Genomic DNA, 20,984 nt, shown 5'->3' on the forward strand with positions numbered 1-20,984 from the left:
GTTTTCCCGCCAAAGCATAATGACATTTAAGAAAAACAACTTTTGACGTGACATGACAGACAGTGTTAAACATCTTGACAGGTACATAATAGGGTGATTATTTTAAAAATAAATTATAATATTTTTTTTTTGTTCGGTAAATGAAAACAAAAAAATGATATACAAAGGTTCCTTAATTACAGTTAAAAGTTAATTGTTTTAATGTAATGTATTATCTCTTAAAATATCCGTGACTAATTTGTTAGCACCTTATATTATTATAGCTGTATAAGTATTGTCAGTAAGTTAACATCGATAGGCCACCTACACGTTTTGTCTAGATACATAAAACGTAAGAGGCTATTGAATTAGTACATTATTATTAGTCACATGAATTTGAAACGTATTAATTTTGTTATTATGTTTTGTTTAATTAACTCTCAGAGCGTAAAAGTAACCTAGAGTAAAAATATTAGTAAATACTCCAAACTGATGTACCGATAATATATCAAACATTGTATCGAAACTTCTTTAATTGATTGATATCACAATTTCCTTATTACAGGCGCCGCGACCTTAAACAAACTTGGAGGCATGGTGTTCACGTTACGAAATATTCACGCGTTTAATAAGCCCCTAAACTGAATAAAATGCCATATAAAACACGGAAAAAAATTACATCATTTTCATGACATGGTAAATACCTTGCTATTGCACCGCTAAGTATATGTACCTACGTGTTAGCAGAGTTTTGAAACCTTGTATATCTAACCAATAGGTATATCTAAATCGTGATTGTGACACCACTTACAGTTTCATCAGTTTCATGCAATATTTTTATACGAGGGCAGCAAGCATTGAACCTCTCGTGTGCCACGAGTAGTTATTTTTCAGGTAAAAGAGTTGTAGTGTTACATTGAAAGGCTGCTATCGGGTTAACAATGTGCCTACATAGGGGAGAGTCGGCTATATCGTACCGACGGTTAAATCGTACCACCTCTAGTTTTCGCAATAAACTACCTAGTTTATTTACGCGTAAGGTAAGGTATTTAACAATGCTCTAATGGAGTTTAGCTTAATAATCAAATCAGATATGGCATACGACTACCTACATGAAAGAAAGAGATAAAAAAAAAAATTCGCCGGACTTGATCTAACTTGTAATGTGTCTTTGTTATCACAATAAAGTTCATTTACCTACATATTAAACATTAAAAAGCTAAAATTGCCTGAGGCATCATCCCCAGGACGCTTGCTGTGTTTCCCCGCTGGATTGCCAAACTTAACTTAACTTGCTTAACTTAACTTAAGGAGGAGTTTTGGTCGAAGGGTGTCAAGTTTCGGCGGTTCCGCGGCCGGTTCCCTGACACTGCGGGGTTGTGTAATGCATCGCAATCATAATGTGTTTTTTAGTGTTTAGTTATATTTTTATAGTATGTATGCTAGTTTTAAGGTATTTATGTATGGGCCACTAGTTGCCTGAAATAAACTATTTCATTTCATTTCATTTCATTTCATTTCATTTCATTTCATTTCATTTCATTTTATTTCATTGCCAAACTTAGAAAAGTTAAAAATAGACAATTTACAGCATTTAACTACAAATACAAACGGGTTTATGGCGTAGGTAGGTTTTAAAAAATTACTAATGTTTATGCTTTTGTTTTATACTGATTATTTCAAATTTATATAATGTATTGTAGTATAAATCGTACCTACTATTGCAGACAGTTATAGGTACGATTTAAACGACCAAGTATTTTTGAGTCATATAAGTATGATTTTGGATTCTGGTACCTACTTAATAAATATTTGTTATTTTACCTACAATAAATTATTAGTTTCGTTATAAATGAAAATAATCGCTTCGAAAATAATTAAATTAAAAATCACGAAATATGTTTTCAACTAGAACAGTTGCCAAAGTTATTCCAAAAAAACTTTCTTCTTATTAACAAGACGTAGGTAATAAGTACCGCAAAGGTACGCCCCTTATTTTGCTTGCTGGGCTTTTTCATACTGTATAAAGGTACAATTCTCAACACGTAGGCATTTTTTCAAATCGATATGTCTTTATTTTTCATTGAAAAATAATTGTTGCATTTTAACGAAAAAAATAACTATATTACTTATTTATTGGTATAATGATAATAAATAATCTAAGGATGGATCCGTAATTTTTTATTCAAAATTTATTCGTACTCTGCAATTAAAATGTCAAGAAAATGCTTAAAAAAATTAAAATCATAAAAAAATTGTGGCCTTTTTAGCCTGCATTTATATTTACTACGTTTCGCAGAACTCTTAAACAACTTTTGCCATTATAAAACCGTATTTCATCTCTAGTGATCGTTATCAACGTGCGGTATTGGTAGCAAAGTATGGTTGACAAAAAACAAATACGCAAGTATTTTAAACATTAGGGGTCATCCATTAATTACGTCACACGTTTAGGGGGAGGGAGGGGGTCAAGAGAATGTGACATGTTGTGACATGGGGGAGGGGGGAGTCACAAACATTGTGATGTCACTTTAACTTCATTAGTAACCGAATATTAATTTATATTTTTTTATTCGCTGTACAGTTAAATAATGAGATTTTGGATGTAACTTTCGTTGTGTTATAAAATTACTAATATTTATATATCAAAAATATTTTTTTTATTATAAAAATAATGCCGAGTTAATATTGTCGATTTCGTTGAAAACAAAATTGCCTAAAATGTGACGTCACACCAGGGGGGGTTTGCAAAATATGACCAAGTGTGACAAGGAGGGGGGAGGGGTAAAAAAACCTAGAAATTCGTGTGACGTAATTAATGGATGATCCCTTATATATTTCACAAATTATGAGATTTATATACATATTTATAATCACTTATCCAAATTATTACTGAATAAACGACTAAAATTTGCTCAACATATTTAGCTGTCAGTTGTTCATGTCGATTGGAAAAAAATCATTTTAAATAGCTAAATGATCTTTCTACGTTAACGGAACTCACAGGAAGGTTAATTTAAGGCTCTAAAATATTGCACGCACTATAGTTGTATTTTTATGACATTTAATGTCATTTGACGTAGGTACATTGTTTTAAAAATAATATCTGGGTGACCGAGCTTCGCTCGGAAAACATAAAAAACTCGAGAATACGCGTTTTTCCAGAGATAAGACCTAGCTAGATCGATTTTTCGCCCCCAAAAACCCCCATATAGCAAATTTCATCGAAATCGTTAGAGCCGTTTCCGAGATCCCCGAAATATATATATATATATATAAATAAATAAATAAACAAGAATTGCTCGTTTAAAGGTATTAGATATTAGGGCGGAAAAGGTTTTGTACCGTAAAGAGTTATATCTAGAGGTGTAATCCTAAGATAAGTATTTATTTTATAGTCAAGAACAAAAGTGAATATTCAAATGTATTTGTTTTTTCTTCCAACCATACCCTTTGCTACGAAAACTGCACGTTGATAACATCACTATCATCATCTCTATCTTGTCATGGACTGCTTTGGTATAGGTACCTATAATATATTTAACATGATATGAAAATATCAACAAGTTTTTTATCGTACTAATAAAGGTATTCGAAAAATATCACGCGAGAAAAATGTCATTGCTATAGGTAACTCAAACAAATTTAAAATTTTATTTATAAGTAATAATTTTAAATTACCTACATAATTATTCTGAATTACTAGATTATTTTACACAAAAAAAATGTACCTAATGATTTTAAACATAAATACGCCTTAAATTTAATTTTACATAAAAATAATAATAATAATTTGTGGTAAAAACTTTAGTCACTTACATTACGTCGTAAAGTTGCGACCTAACGGCCAAATCAAACGAAATCAGTTCTTGAAACACTTAATCCACTCCTTAAAAAAGTTTACATTTTAGTCTCAAACACAAAAATATTGCAAAAAACATATCAGTCACTTACAAAATCAAAACGGGGTGCTTTTATTTCTTGCAAAACAATAACGTAACTTTATGGAACGTATTTGAAATTTAATGGGGTTTTATTTTTAAATATGGAACGCGTCCCGAGGCTCGGATCGTTGGGCGGTACAGCGCACGCTCGCGACGAGTTCCAGGCGGTGACTGAATCCAGCCGCTAAAGGCTGGAGCGACATTTGATTTTTCAAGCTTTATTATTGATGGCTTGCAACATTTTTCGGTTTTAATCGTCCTCCTTTTTTATTCTAGTTTAAGACCCAATAGCAAATATATGATTTATATACCTACATTCATTTTTCACAGAATTTATTCATACTATTTTTTTTCTGTCCGTAGCACTTACTGACTTTCTGCCCCACGTTTTAATTTTAAACTTAATACTCGTACATTGACATATACGCGGAATTTGATTAGATCTGGATTAATTATGGTTCTGATCGAATTCATAACCTGTTTAAAAATCAGAATACGCCTGATTATGTCGAAATCTGACTCGAGAAAACTAAATTGCTTGATTACTCTTCTTTTACTGTATTACTCGACTTAGGTAGTGTCCCAACACTACCGAGCCTCCTCCGATTACTTGTATAATTTTTATTTTCTAGCTTTAGTAAAGTAAACTATTATAGTTAAAATAAAACTGTTTAACTTTAAACTTTCTAAATTTTTTCATGGCGTTCCATTTTTAGGGTTCCGTAGCCTAAGCCGTAGCGTAACTATACTGTTGAAACTTGGTAAGTAGACGTATTCTGTGAACCGCATTAAGATTTTCACACAAAAATTGAAAAAAAAAAACAATAAATTTTGGGGGTCCCCATATACTTAGATCTGAAACTCAAAAAATTTTTTTCATCAAACCCATACGTGTGGGGTATCTATGGATAGGTCTTCAAAAATGATATTGAGGTTTCTAATATCATTTTTTTCTAAACTGAATAGTTTGCGCGAGAGACACTTACAAAGTGGTAAAATGTGTGTGTCCCCCCTGTAACTTCTAAAATATGAGAATGATAAAACTAAAAAAAAATATATGATGTACATTACCATGCAAACTTTCACCGAAAATTGGTTTGAACGAGATCTAGTAAGTATTTTTTTTTTGAATACGTCATAAATCCCCTAAATACGGAACCCTTCATGGGCGAGTCCGACTCGCACTTGGGCCGCTTTTTTAAATCCACTCTATGTGGTCAAAGTACTAGTTTTTAGGGTTGCGTACCCAAAGGGTAAAAACGGGACCCTATTACTAAGACTCCGCTGTCCGTCCGTCTGTCACCAGGCTGTATCTCACGAACCGTGATAGCTAGACAGTTGAAATTTTCACAGATCATGTATTTCTGTTGCCGCTATAACAACAAATACTAAAAACAGAATAAAGTAAAGATTTAAGTGGGGCTCCCATACAACAAACGTGATTTTTGACCGAAGTTAAGCAACGTCGGGCGGGGTCAGTACTTGGATGGGTGACCGTTTTTTTGCTTGTTTTGCTCTATTTTTTGTTGATGATGCGGAACCCTCCGTGCGCGAGTCCGACTCTCACTTGGCCGGTTTTTTTAAATCCACTCTATGTGGTCAAAGTACTAGTTTTTTCAATTGCAGGTTTTTGGCGGATCACGAGTAGGTACAGTCAGTTTCAAAAGTAGCGTATCAGACTATCAGGCCAATTTCCAACGTACACTGACATCAGACAGAGTCCTACCTGAATGATGTCATTTAGTTTTCGTGCTTTTCGCTCGTACTTTTCAGTACATACATAATAGTCAGGTGACAAGCAAAAGACACTAATTACTGTAAAATATTTAAACAAAAATCAACCTTCTTTTCGAACTAATATGGTTGACTATGGCTATGAACTTGTGGTGGTACTTAGTGACTTTTGCTTCTCACCTGAGGCGCGGGCAAGACGCTCGATAACTGTAATAACATGATTCAAATATCATTCTCATGTCAGTATCACGTTCGAATTGGCCTTTTAACGTCTCAACTTAACTTATTATTATCTAATCTAATCTATCTATCTAATACCTTTAAACGAGCAATTCTTGTTTATATATATATATATATATATATATATATATATATATATATATATATATATACATATACATATATATATATATATATATATATTTCGGGGATCTCGGAAACGGCTCTAACGATTTCGATGAAATTTGGTATATGGGGGTTTTCGGGGGCGAGAAATCGAGCTAGGTCTTATCTCTGGGAAAACGCGCATTTTCGAGTTTTTATATATTTTCCGAGCGAAGCTCGGTCACCCAGATATTTATTAATATAATGCGACATTGACTCGCGGTGTACCTTACGCGCACCAATAAGCGTGAGTGATCGTATTAAATGTTTACCAATCATACTTGATTATGTATATTTATTATTACAATCATAATTAATAATTGTATATTTATCTGACTATCAATTTAAAAAAAAACAGTGATCCCATAAGTGTTCCGTGAACAAAGTTTTGTACGGAACACTAAAAATTAAGGTTTATATATTTTAAGCTTGAGTACTTAATATTTAAGTAATTATTTATTTTTGTTGTATTTATTTTATGTATAATTAAAGGGAAAAGGACTCATTGCATTAAAGTAACACAAAAGTCAGAAATTGTAGTCAAAGGCCGACAGTCGCACTTCACTCGCGAAACGCCATATACAAAACGGCAAGGGAACGTGACGTCAAGGTCTCTGGGAGCTAATCTTGTAGTATGGACAAAACAAGAAAATTGCGTTTTTGTCGGTGAAATATTGCGTTTTTGTATATATTTGCTATACAATATTTTTTTGGATGAAATGTAAGGAATCGAATGGTACCCTTACTTTTATCGTTTTTGGAAGTTAAAAAAAACTTAAATTTTGAAACTTTTAGGTCCTGTATTTTTGTAATTTTTCAATATTTTATTTTAATATCCACATTATTGTGATAAATTGCTCGTTTGCTATCTATTTTACTAGATTTTGTTATAAAATTCAACATGTGTCATCATCCCTATTGTTACAAACCTATATATCAAAGGCGTAGGAAATAAGGGCAACATTCCATTTAATGAATTCCCTTGAACAGAGATCGCTTGTTTCATCAGATATACCATATTAGATGGCTATGAGCGTGAGCCATTATGTATTCTACGTTTTTAGGTATGTGAACCTTACATTTTATACAATTAGCCATTTAATCCATAATATTAACAATGGGTCCCAAATGCATATAAACAGTTAAGCTTTGTTACTTTCTCAAGCTGACGCAGTCTTTTTTTCACGAAAGAGATAGGGTGAATAATGTTCGAGGATCAAGAAAGTTTAATTCAACGTATTATTTACAGTTCATTTATTAAGTAGTTAGGCATTTCAAACTCTCATTTCGTTCTCGCTTTTTTAAGAAATCTGCTGAGCACTAGGACTTGAGTGTCATAGTCACCTTAATGCTTAAATTATGAACGGGATCTATTCTGTACCCGTGAACGTTTTAGGCGGACTTTTAGCCCATCAAAGGGTTTTTGGATTTCGTAACCCAACTCATACGCCAGCGTTAAAGGTGATGCGGATCTGCACGCCGCTCCGGCGTGTGAGTGACAGCAACACCATAGTAGTGTGAGTGACGTATTTCTTTGAAGAAACGTCACTTTTGACACTTGTTTGACACTGACATATCCGATCCATATCGTTTCTATATCTTATATTTGACGTAGGTATTTTAAAGTTCGAATATATCTGTTAGACAGCGCTATCTATAAAGCGAAGTCCCTCCCGCATACAATATAAAGCTCCGCGTAATATGTTGAATTGAATAAGAATGTCGACTATAGAATAAATCTGTCCGACAAGTGTCGGCCAGCACTCAGAGTACTCAGACAATTAAAGGTCGGTGCATGCGTTACGTGACTTTTCTCGTCCCGTCCGGTTGAGCCTGCTTTATATTCCCGGCGCGGGTCCCGCTTCAATAAACCACTCACGACCGGCACGCTAAAAATCGTTCCTGACCCGGCCAGGACAGGAACAAATACGAGTGTTTTACGTATAAGTATTGAATTTCTCAAAGATTGTCCGATAAGAAAAATAACAATAAATACCTATAGAGCCTATACATTTTGAGATGAACTACGATTACAGGGAATAAATAATCTTGATTAGAGACTTTGACTCCCTATGCAGAAAGAGGAATGTTCTAAAGATTTTTTTTTTGTATTTGCTATCGTCTCGTTATTATTTTATTTATTGCCGCACCTCCCGCCAAAAGGAGCAAAATTCGTCCTCACTTCCTAGGCGCCACAAAAAATGTTAAGCTCGCTAGTTTTTTCTTTTTGTTTCAGTGTTATAATGACATAGCGTTAATAGCGTTATTTCATTATCCAGTGAGTAATAACAAGGGTTTTCAAAGGTCAGCAATGTCAATGTGAACGAGGGTCTCTTTTGTTGACGCGTACCTATGGGTGACAATAACTGTTTCTCATCAGGCGGATCTTTTAATAGTTTGCAAGTAAATATCTCACTTTTTTTCTACGAAATGTACGAGTATGCAAGGTTTTTAATCCATTCAGAAGCATTTACATAATTCTTACTGAATAATGGTCACCATAAAATTTCGGTCATAAAAATTTAACTTACGAGTATACAAACTATTTTCTTTTAATTTCACACAATGTACAAAAAGGAATAAGGATTAAATTGCTGCAGCATTAGAGCAACCTATTAGTCACACTCTCTACAAGATGAGTGAACGGCGCCTCGGAAACTTGTAATTTCCGTAATGTGTCCATGCTTCACTACAGACACTGAGAACGTCTGGTATATAATATATGTATTATGTCGGCACAATACAATAGACTTCTCTGACAGATGTTAGAGGTAAGATATCCACCACGTAGCCGTATCTATATATGTAGGGAATACCCGATATTTAAGCACCTGTCAGAGTACGAGTTTTGTTTGGCTTAAACAAAGTTCAAAGTTAAAAAGATAGGGCAGCTAAAACAAAGACGCTTATTTTTCTTTAAAATGGACATCGCAATGAACCTCGACACAAAATGAACCTAATTTAAAAAAGGGGAAATTCGTTAAGATTTTGAATAGGATCCTTTGACTAGATTTTATCCTCATCCTTTGATTTATTAAAGTCGGCTCCAGAATGAAACACTTCCTTTTTAGCTGTCGCACATAAATTCACTTGCGATACAGTGACCAGCACGGACATTGCGTAAACAGACTACGCATGAGTGAAGTTAAATAAGTCGTAGGTGCAATTTGCATTCTTAATTCGTTTTGTAGCGAACACTACTTTATAGACCTATCAGCAATTGAAATTCATGTGATACTAACTTGCCATTGGAGTCCATATCAAATTTAAATCGGATTTTAAAACTACGAATGTCACGCAAGTTCTTTTTTTCCCACAATATAGTTTCGTGTCGGCTAAAGTTAGCTTGGTCGATGTCTCCTGCGTTCATTCCCGTGAGTAGGAGACAAGGATATTAATAGGATTGCAGATTTTGCTGGAAAATTGCATTTCAGCTAGCGAGGTTTTAGAGCCGGTAGAATTAATATTTATTAATCATACACATTACCGTCTCTTTTTTTATAATGTTTCTTGACTGCGCGGTTTCGAAATTCGTTTATAATTGATTCGATACTGATTTGACATTTGAGTCAATATCAAATCAAGATCAAATTTTTAAACTTCAAATGTCGTTTTAAAAACAAAAGTCGGTCTGCCAACGAACGTGGCTCGTTTTGAGGCTTGTCGTTACCTACGGAGCGAAAAGCGAGGTCTTTTTTCCCATCCTGTCAATCCTGTTTGAACGCTAGCTTCCCCGTGGCCGGGGGGATAGTTTCGTGTCGAGTACAGTTAGCGTCAATTAGAAAGTGACGGCCAAAATGGCCAAATATATCGTGACACATTTTTTTACCATAGAAATAAGGATTCTTTTTTCGATTGTTTTAGCAATTTTGACCGTCACGATCTATTATTAATTATATAGTGTTTTATTTCTCGCATCCTGTCCAAGCTGTGAAAGCTTCCCCGGGGGCTGGATATTTTAGTTCAGGCAGTTAGCGGGGTATACAGCTTTATAAGGAGAAAAAATAATGGATATCCTTAGGTAGGTAAGGGAGTAGGATAATAATATGATTACTCAATGAAAGTAAGTAACCATTAAATAATTTTTCTAACCCAGTAAGTCTAGTTACTGGCATAATCGCCTCTGGGGTGACCTCAATTTGGGCCCATACCTATTTACAACGAAAAATAAAATATTAAGATTCTTTTCAGCCTAGAGCCTGAATTAATTTCTAATACGACTATTGTGCGTAACCAAAAACGTATGAAAAATATCACATTTTACTGAAAACAGCACTTTATTATATTGTCTATTCTTATGAATAGGTAAGGGCATGTACAGTACATTTAAAGCTCCTGTTGTATGTAGCAGTGTTTTGTTCGAATAGATATTCAATATTTGAATTTCTAAATATAATGTAGGTAGGTACGCTTTGTTCACTCAGTTTGTTATTCGAATACATATTTAATGTAGCGTACGACTTTCTATTATTTATTTATGACATATATTTGATCTCCAAGATATATTATTGCAAGAAATGTTTGAAAAGCGCTCAAAACTAATATTTAAAAGCGAAAGCACTAACTTATTGTGTATGGATAGCAGTAGAAAAATGCAATCTATAATTAAGTGTTTCTTGGGACTATAAAGTCTCGTCATTGGAATAGGTTGGCGATGCAGCTTTTATTTATTAATATTTAATTGATATAATATAATTTTAACTTGACGCTACGCTTCGCTTATTCCTTACTTATTTGGTCTTTATACGACACGTAGTCGAATAAAGTAGAAGTAAATTGGAACAAATATCCGGCAAGGGACACAATATATGTTGATTGGCTAAGGGATACTTATCAAATGCAAAGAAGTCTCATTTTCTACCCTTTTAGCCGATCCGTTTTTTATTTCTTTATATCCCGCCTGTACACTAAACTTGCTCGCCCCTAAAATGACCAGCCCTAGTAGCACGGTCGCATTTTTATCGTTTATCACCATGCCTGTCACGTTCGAACAAGTATGCAAGTGCGAAAGTGACGGGCATAGTGATAGTCGATAAAAATGGAACCGTGCTGAGCCCGCAGTGCCGGTAACAGGTCAGTGACAAACAATAAAGCCCTTTACGTGATTAGGGACCGAAAAATATTAATGTAGGTATCTTGTTTTCACATGTATAATTGTGTATGAGAGCATCTCATCCAGTCTTTTTAATATTTTTGTATCCATGCAATTTCCACTCCATATACCAAAATTCTAGTAAAGATAACTTGGACCCGTTAACCACTCCGGCATTTCGCCCTCTTTGGCGTTTGTGAGAGCGCCATGGCGCCCCAGGTCGAGTACACTCTACCATGGCGCCCCCGGCAGCCCCGGCTTGGCGCCAGGACACCCGCAAAGTAGAGCCTTGCAATGCTGGTCCCATACCCGCTGCTCCTCATTTCCTCTCGCTGCCCAGCATCACCGCTATGATGCTGTGCAGATCTTGTTCAAACTTGTTCGAAAAATCAGCTCACTTTATATTTCGTCAACCTTACCTACGTGTACACGCGAGCACATTAAATATCTTACGAGTCGTAATAATATCATGTTGGCGTAAAAGCTTCAATATTATTTTATTTATAGGTACTTCACTTAATATAACTTATGAGGATTCACGATTTAAATATTAAGAAAGTAATATAATTTCTACAACGTTATTAAAATTTCTACGTATTTTACACGTTAACAAGCTTTGCGGTTTTATGTATACACGAGCGTTTTTAAAATAGTGTAATTAATAATATAGGTACTTATGGCGTTATTCATAAACGTCTGCTAAGTTAATCAGCTGATGATCGTCGTTTCTCCCTCTCTATGGCATAACGACAGATCAACTGATTAAGTTAATAATAATTAAAAAAAAGCAGCAGTTTATAAATAACGCCATTATAATCTACAATTCAAAAGTAATTAAGCCTCAATTTGACATCCACGACATGAAATATGATTATCAACATCAACAATAAGTAATCCAATAAAAAATATTTGTTTGACATGAAAGTTATATTTTAAGAATTGCACCCATTAAACCCTTAAATGTATAGTCAGCAGGAAATTTTGGGCTAGTTTTTTACGCTAAAAATAACTTGATATGCGGCGCTTTGTTACACTTACAATACAAAGATCAAGAGCTCAATTAATTTCTTGTTCAGAAAATCTTATTCACAGTGACATTTCTGATCCAAAAATATCACTTCTGACAGCTGACAGATCAAACCTATAACAGTTTCATACCAAGAAATTAAAATCAGAATCGGGCTCCAGGCATACCAGATTATAAACATCTCACACCAACATGATATTAAATCTTACACCAGTATAAGTATTTATTTGCGAGAACGAGACGTGCCGGGATAATTTACAAGTTCGTATATTATTTTACAAATCTGAATATGCCATTGGAATCGCAATACATGATGCGGAAGTAAGCAGTTTAGACAATAGCTGACAAACCTAAATAAAAAACGCTGCGTTCTACCCGTCCGTTTGTGCTCTGCAGTACGATAAACAATTTCCTTTACCTTAGAAAGTATATTTTCCCTACGAGAAACGAATGTTAAGGCAAATATTTGACTGGATATCATATCTCATCTTGCGCATTTATTTATGAAAAACGTTTGTCATTGGTTCATATTAAAAGCGTACCTATAATAAGAATATGATGCCTACTCATAGACAGATTACCTGGTCTATAATAATATAGATATAGCTGGTCAACCAAATCTTGTCAGTAAAAAAAGGCGCGAAATTCAAATTTTCTATAGGACGATATCCCTTCGCGCCTACATTTTTCAATGCCGCCTTTTTCTACTGTCAAGATCTGGTTGACCAAGTTTAAATATTCAGATATAAGCAGGTAGGTGCTTTAAATCTTGTTTTACACGAATTGAAAAGCTTTATTTCCTTCATAGCATGTCACAGAATGTACTTAAATTTTATGAATAAAACTCAAGTGTGTGATGGGAAATATTTTTGTAATTTGATATAGAAGTCACATACACGTGACGCCTTTTCGAACATATAATACACCGTATCGGCTGCCACTGACAACCTGATATTTATATCCAACCTTTTCAACGCTTTTCGTCCCATGCTAAAATGTGGCTTATACGCCAAATGGTTGCAATATGAAGAGCGAAAATAAACCTTATCTGTCAGCAGGAAAATTGCTTTGACAGCGTCCGTCATAGCCTTTTTAGTGGCTGTTGGCGTCATGGGCACGACAGCACTTGACCACTTTAGTGGCTCTTGGCGTTGAAAAGGTTAACATTTGCTAAGAAAACCGTTACGATAGACTGACTTTTTTTTTTTTTCAATTTGTATTTTTCCTCTGAAGGAAATGAAACAAAACGGAAACGTATATTTTCTAAAAGCTTTGGTATTTAAGACGCATCTATAAAATCACAAATTTTATATTGTAATCTGAACAAAAAATCTCATTAAGGGAGTTCCTTTTACTGAGATACTCATATACATTTCTGTATTTTCCCAGCTGCCAGTAAAATACATTTAATATGTATTTTAATTAAATCCAATGAAATTGTAGTACGAAACAATCTTATTGGGTTTTTTATCACAATCTAAGAAGCTGTTGGCTCTGTTCTCAGGTTCTCACGTAACGTAAGGGATGGTAAAGCCTCAATCTTTATTTTTTGATGATGTATTCATGGAAATGAACAATTTCAATTTATAATGCATGCAATGCGATTATTAAATAAATCAATCGAGACAAGATTTATTTTATTACAAGATTTTATTTACTTTCACCTGACCGTTGTGTTTGTCGGTCTGTAATCAAATCTTGCAAGTTAAATTTGATCCACATCCCGGTTTCCGATTGAGCTGAAATTTTACATACACATGTAAGTCGGGTGACAGTGCAATATTATGGTACCATCGAGCTGATCTGATGATGGAGACAGAAGGTGGCCATAGGAACTCTGTGATGAAACAACGCAACCTAATTGTGTTAGGGGTTTTTAGAATTGTCTCGGTCGAGAAAAGTACAGTCAGCGATAAAAGCTTGTACCAAAAATGAAATTTTTGCCAAAAACTTATTGTATGCTCTGGCTTTACAAATACTTAAATAGTATTTGTCAGGTAAAACAAACGATGGCGGGACTTAAAGCATAAGAATATCTACTTACAATTTATCATCACTCATGGTAAAATTATTTTTTTGTCAAATTTATTTCGATGAAAAGCTTAAAGGATGACTCACGTTAGACCGTGCCGTGTCCGGGCCGGAGCTTCCGGAGCTTCGTTTTCTATGGAAAGTCTCACGTGATCACCTGTCATCTGTCATAGAAAAGTAAGCGCCGGAAGCTCTGACCCGGAATAACGTGAGTCATTCTTTATTCACCACGCACAACTAAACAAAGCTTCGATATTATTCAATAAAAAGTCACAGACAAACTTGGCAGTCTGCCGTTTTCCCGTTGCCTCCCATCAGTATCCCATCGCCTACATCGTAGAGATCATGTCTCCCTACGAAACACTCTTCGCTTATTTCGGGGTGAGTAAAATATAAATAAATATGCAAATAAATCACTAAATAATCACCTGTCATTCTCATTTGTTTTGTTATCAGTTAAATTGCTTTTCACGCAATTAGATTAGATTTTCGCGCATGCGTTCAATCATGTTATCCAAGCGGTGATGTCATGGCATACGCAAGTAAATTAAGTAGTCAGGGATAATGCTTGGTGTATAAGGTTAGCTAGTGTGTTTTATATTTGGTTGTATTGCGGATAATAAATTCTGCATCTGTTTAGTTCATGGCGGATTGCCGTTAAGGTTTTTATTATGATTTGTGTTCTGGGATGGTAGGGTAGCCACCTAAGGCCCAAGGTCCTACCTATAGTACTTATTCTGTTCTGTGAAATTGAAATCGTATTCAATTGGAACAGAGTTGCTTTTGCTTTGTTTCGTTTAGTTTTCAAACAATGCAAAATCAACTCTATTTCTTACGCTATGGGTTCAAATTTCAATGGCAAATTTAGGATTTTTCATTTGTATGGCTGGGCCTTAGTAGGGTAGAGATCTTCGTGCAGTGTAACTACCGTATTCGAACTTCAAGATATTCACAAGAGACGACACGTACTAGATCCATTCTAGATACGTAGTTTAGATTTCAACTAGTTCTCTTTTGCAGCGCAATTCAGGCAACCAATGTCACTTTTACGATAGATCGTGTTAGATATCTATTAGATGTGAATTCGATCTCTAAGTAATATCTTGTGGAAATCGTTCAAGAGTATCTCCAGAATTGCGGAAATGTCAAATTTGACAGGTTAGATCTTAAACATATCGTTATCGTATCTTGGCGATGTCTAAAAGATATCTAATAGACGTCTATTACAAAATCCGAATCGGGCCCTAGGACTGTTTTCTTTCAAGTATGAGATCGCTTTATGACGCCACCATGTGTGTCGTAAAAAAAGGATGAGTTGACCCTTTTTTGATGTTCTGTAGAATTGTTTTACATAAGTCGTTCATAAATCTGGCAACGAGATGTATGTCAAAGAAAACATGATGTACCTATTTATATGTATTTGTATGCACTCAAATTAATGTAGCTTTTGTACTCTCAAACCTTGCAATGAAAAGGTAATAAGTAAGCTATCGATAGACAGACAGCTGAAATATGTTAAGTGAAATAGCTTCAAAAATAAATGATCCTCTATTAATAAACTGAAATATTCATATAGTAATTTGATATACTTAATTATATAAGGCAATATAAAGTAAATGAAACCTAAAAGACGACAAAGTCATGTCGCTGTATAATTTAGAATTAATTTGAATTCAATTATTGACACCGAATGCAGACGATGCAGGCTTCGCTCTAATGCCACTTGCAGCCTTGCAGGGAGTTGGTGCAAATTGCAAATCAATACGACACGTCTGCAATCCAATGTCTATGTCATTAGCGATTTCCAAAACAAAGCTTCATACTTATACGTATATATAGAATAATAGAAACATAATTTCGACTTGCCAACTTATTGCTCCCTAAATCTAAAGTTGCTCGCCCTACTCGGTTACTTTTACCTCCACTAGAGCCCGTACCATAGTCATTGAGAGTGTCAAAACTGACATAAACGCTTTCGAGAACGTAATTTACTTTCTATACATCTCGCTTGCCCTAATATGCGAGTACGAGCGAGATGCATAGAAAGTAAATTGCGTTCTCGACGGCGTTTATGTCAGTGTCAAACTGGTGGTAGTGGTATAGAACAACCTTGTATAACTGAACCTTGTCAAACTGCTTCTACGTGCATTGTAGTGCATTGAAATACTTGTATAAATAGGTACTTACACATAAAAGTTGTATAAGTGTAAGGCCTGAGTGGACGCTCGAGTTGGGCGTGCAGCGGAGCGGGGCATGCGGTGTGCATGTTAAACAAATACAAGCGTATAGGAGCGGCCTCAGTGCACGCTGCTCACATCACTTGTGAGCCCGACGCCACGCTGCAAGCCCCGCCGAACGCTCCGCTTCGAGCGTCCACTCAGGTCTTACACTAAATTAGGTACCTATGTAATATTCGTTCGCCAAAAGCGGGCGCCGGGTAATCGACATTGTTTGCTTGCGGCGACCGACCTAGTGTATTTAGTTACCACAGAATGAGTAATATAGTATTTACCCACCCGAATCAAGTTACCTCACCCCACGGCAGCAGATTGTCTACAGATTTAGAGAACCTCAGATCGATTTGAGTTAAATGACCTACCAATCGGCTTCTCGAAACTTTATGTTCGACATCAGAATATGAACGCGAAAGCTCCAATTTTGAAATCACTCACCGAACCCATATCGCCATATCTTCAAATACCTATCCGTATTTTTTTAAACAGGCTGCATTTGTCTTTCGTTTGCCTCACATCACATGTGATGTCATGCCTGTAACACGTGTCACTGACGTGATACACCACAAACTAGATGAAACAAGTCGTTAGTACAGAGAAACATTATTAAACATGACGTACTTATTTTATAAAACTTCACATTACACACACTGCTTTATCTAAGGTCCTGGCAGAATATCAGCGATGTGGCTTGCCGCATCATCATGCTGAGCCAACGCCAATTCTCACGACACATGGTTATGTCCTTTTATGTTTTTTTGGTCATATCGTGTAATTATATAAGTTTTTCTTTTAATTTAAGCTGCATGCCAATGTTTAACTTTGTAATTACCGTGTATGTTGTGGAAGTGTTTATCTATCTATCTATCTTTATCTAGTGCAATAGACAATTGGCCATATAATATATACGGTCACTAAGTCTCAAAAGGAATTTTAAACATGTGTAAGTCCAGTTGACATGCATTCATACCGAGACGCCTGGGGGAAATGCGAGTTTGCATTTGTATAGGATCACGAACCAGCAAGAAGCAACACTGGGTGTAGGTAAATAGGATAAGTTAAGCCCCGCGTTGTATGTAACATTTGAAATTTGGAATATAAAATGAAGTTTGCAGACACATTATTAAGCTAATAACATTAGACATACTTTATATGTATCTTTTTGTTTGAACAAATTCAATAATCGACAATACTTCTATATAATATAAGTAAATAAATTTAACTATCGCTTGATTTCCGATAAAATCGATTTCACATGTTTGGGTAATTTTGTAAACCTACTAGCTGTTATGTCTTAAAAAAAAACCTAACAAAATTAAATTAACATTACAAATTTATTCGCATTTGATGCATCTAGTTATTATTCAAATATGAATAAGTAACAGATATGAAAATATAGGTACAGGGTTAGAGTTTTGAAGGTAAATTGATTTTTTCAAGTCAAAACGTCACCATGTGGTCAGTAAATTGTTCACTAAACTGTACCTGTGAAACACAGCACGCCGCCGTTTAATGTGGTCAATCAAACGGCACGTCTTATTCAGCTTCGGCGTGGCAGCTTGGGTGAACGCTACTCAGATCATGTTTCGTACTAATATCGTAGCACCTCTACAACGTAGTAGTTGTTTTACGATGTAGCGATGCAATGCAAAGCTGCCTTTTAATGTAGTAGTCTACGAGCGTAGCTACGCAGGCTAGTGTAGGTATCTTAAATAACAGGGGACAATTTTCCGAGCGCAAATTATATCTCCAATTGAGTTTCGAACTAATTTAAACACGTTAATCGTAACTATAATAGTGTATTGAGATTAGATTTTAATTATATTTGTTGGTGGAGAAATACACCAACCAATATAATTAAAATCTAATTATCAATTAATTACCAAAAGGTAAAAACCGACCCGTAAACGAACATGTGTGAAGTTTTCACAATTTCTACATAATACTATAATTGTACAGGTTTGCTAAAGTTTGATCAGAATCGGATCGCTGGCTGTAAATTTTTAATGAGCTAGCTGCCTCTGACGTAAGTGGTTAAATACTTAAATCAAAACTAGAGAAGCAATATTTAACGAACTATAACATATTGCAGTGTGTACATACGAGTAAATTAGCAAATTTATATTATGTTGATTGAAATAGAATTTTAACTCATAATTTTAATTCGGGCTAAAGATTTCTTATTTTCTCAAAAACAAATTTACATTTCACTTATATGAGAAACAGTTTTCAATAAAATTTAGATAAAGCATTTAAATTTTACAAATGTTTGCTCTAACAAACACGCATTAAATGAAAGCAATAATATTATAGATTTATTTCTAATTACTAAGCATTATCATCATATCATGTTTTATGATGATTTTAATGATTAAACATTACTTTTTTAGCTATTTTTTTTAAACTTACCTACTTCCTATATGTGATTTAATACAAAACAATCTAACAATAGGTATTGTTTTCTTTTTCAGCTCTACTTCTTATTTATGCTGGGTTTCTTCGTGCTTATATGCCTTATATGCGCGACAGTGCTGATCTGTTACCAGAAAAAGCACGGACCCGACATCACATCATCCACCGAACCCAGAGAAGATACGCCTTTGCCAGTGAGAAGAACTTGTGTCAATGAATTCTAGGAAGTTCTTTGGCTTGAAGTGGAATTAGAATTCCACCATAAGCAGCACCAATAAGTTTTTGAAAAATGAATGACACGAGCAAACGCGCGTAATCAAATTTGTAATTAATATATGTTCGACTGTTCGTGTAATGATCTAAGGGTAACATTCCATTTCTGACCGCAGCTGCACTACTGGTACTGAACGCGTCGCTGATACTGTCAATTTCCATAGTAAAATGAACAGTAGTGCAGCTGCGGTTGGAAATGGACTGTCACCTTAAATGTTAAATACAATCTGTTATTGTGATGTGATTGCCTTGTATACCTCTCAAGTGCCAAAGTATAATGTTTACATTCCAACAAAATAGTATATAAATCGAATTATATAAGACAAATCTATTTTAATATTACTCTAAAATAATAAAACTCTGTTAACCTGAAAACATGAAAATCAGTGCCTACGATCAAAATATTATATTGTATTCATACGAATTATGATTATCAAGTTATGCTTTGTTGTTGTATCTTACTGTTTTATATATTTTTATTTCCTTCTATAAGAGCTACTATTACCACTAGTGTATCATATGAAACTTCATTTATCTTCCTGTTTTATTTTAAACTTCAAATACATTGTAAATTCAGAAAATATTACTCTACAAAAAATACAAACATACTCCCCTTAACGTTTATTAGATATTTTTGAGCACCGCTCCGATAAATCTATCGAATAATCCAATTTATTCAATCGGCACTAATAGTGGTTGCCATTATGAACCAATCGAGAAGCGTGACGTCACGCATTATAATAATAATTTATTTATAAACATCATATTACAGTGATTGCCTTAAAGACTAGAAACTCTGCTTCCTAAATAGGTATAACCTGTACTTTAGGGTAAACAGCGCTCCTCCCCAGAATATTAGTTGTAGGAGATGTTTATATTTTATACAATTTTTATACAAAAAAGAGAAAAAGACAATTGAGAATCATTTTAAATCATTAATACAGAAAAATTAACTTATAGATCTAAATCTGAAGCTGGTGTGTGTGTGTGTGTGTGTGTGTGTGTGTGTGTGTGTGTGTGTGTGTGAGTGAGTGAGTGAGTGAGTGTCTATGCAGAAAAATTGACTTAAATGTTAGTTAAGTAATTATATTCAGAATTTCTTCAGTGTTTTCGTAATTTTGATCTAAAAGCCAGTTAGTAACAATAGTTTTACATTCCCTTTTAGTTGTGTTATAAATATTTAGTGTTTTATTAAGTTTATTATAAACATATGGTCCATTAAAATCAAAAAATCTTCGGCTAAAAGCTGTGTTAAATCTTTTGGATCTTTTCCCGACATAGAACGCTCTTCGACAGTTATTATTTCTTACATGTTGTATATTATAGTCAAGTTTAGAGTGGTATTTGAGGGCAACGCTTAAAATAAATAGTTGTCTTACTGACAGAACTTTTGCAGTTTTATATAAATATTCAGTGGGAGTTAAGAAAGGCAGAGAGTGCATAACTTTAAGTACGAAGCGTTGTGCTCTTTCAAGATGTATTAGAGTTGTTTTGGGCGCACCTCCCCAAGCCGAGATACAATACGATAAAATCGACTGACACAAAGCAAAATATATACGTTTTAGTAAGGAACTATCAGCGACATGTCTCATATTCTTAAATATATATATTAGCTTACGCACTCTTCCAGTTAACCCTTCTATATGCGCACTGTAGTTTAATTGCGAATCAATTGTGACTCCAAGATATTTTATAGTATCAGTTTTGGCAATTGGTTTACAGGAGCACATAACACCAAGAGGAGTCGAACATTCATGCGCTATTAGTCGTAGTTCGTTTGGAGGCTGTCCAGGAGCTCTGATAGAATGCGTAATATATTTGGTTTTATCTACATTTATCGTTAGTATATTTTGTCTTAGCCAGTTTGTTACAGT

General features: G+C 34.7%; 2 protein-coding genes across 2 annotated transcripts in view; both read right to left on the minus strand.

The window, feature by feature from the left end:
* Positions 1–4,121, minus strand: part of LOC134651138 (allatostatin-A receptor) — a 139,646-nt gene extending 135,525 nt beyond the window's left edge. The window contains exon 1 of the mRNA XM_063506164.1: positions 3,799–4,121. The gene's annotated coding sequence lies outside the window, so the exon portion shown is untranslated. The remainder of the gene's footprint in view (positions 1–3,798) is intronic.
* LOC134651124 (nuclear pore complex protein Nup85) overlaps positions 1–20,984 on the minus strand; it is a 329,105-nt gene that overhangs the window by 293,690 nt on the left and 14,431 nt on the right. The gene's annotated exons all lie outside the window — the stretch shown is intronic.

The sequence above is a fragment of the Cydia amplana genome, chromosome 9 (genome assembly GCF_948474715.1).
Source record: "Cydia amplana chromosome 9, ilCydAmpl1.1, whole genome shotgun sequence".
NCBI classification, from domain to species: Eukaryota; Metazoa; Arthropoda; class Insecta; order Lepidoptera; family Tortricidae; genus Cydia; species Cydia amplana.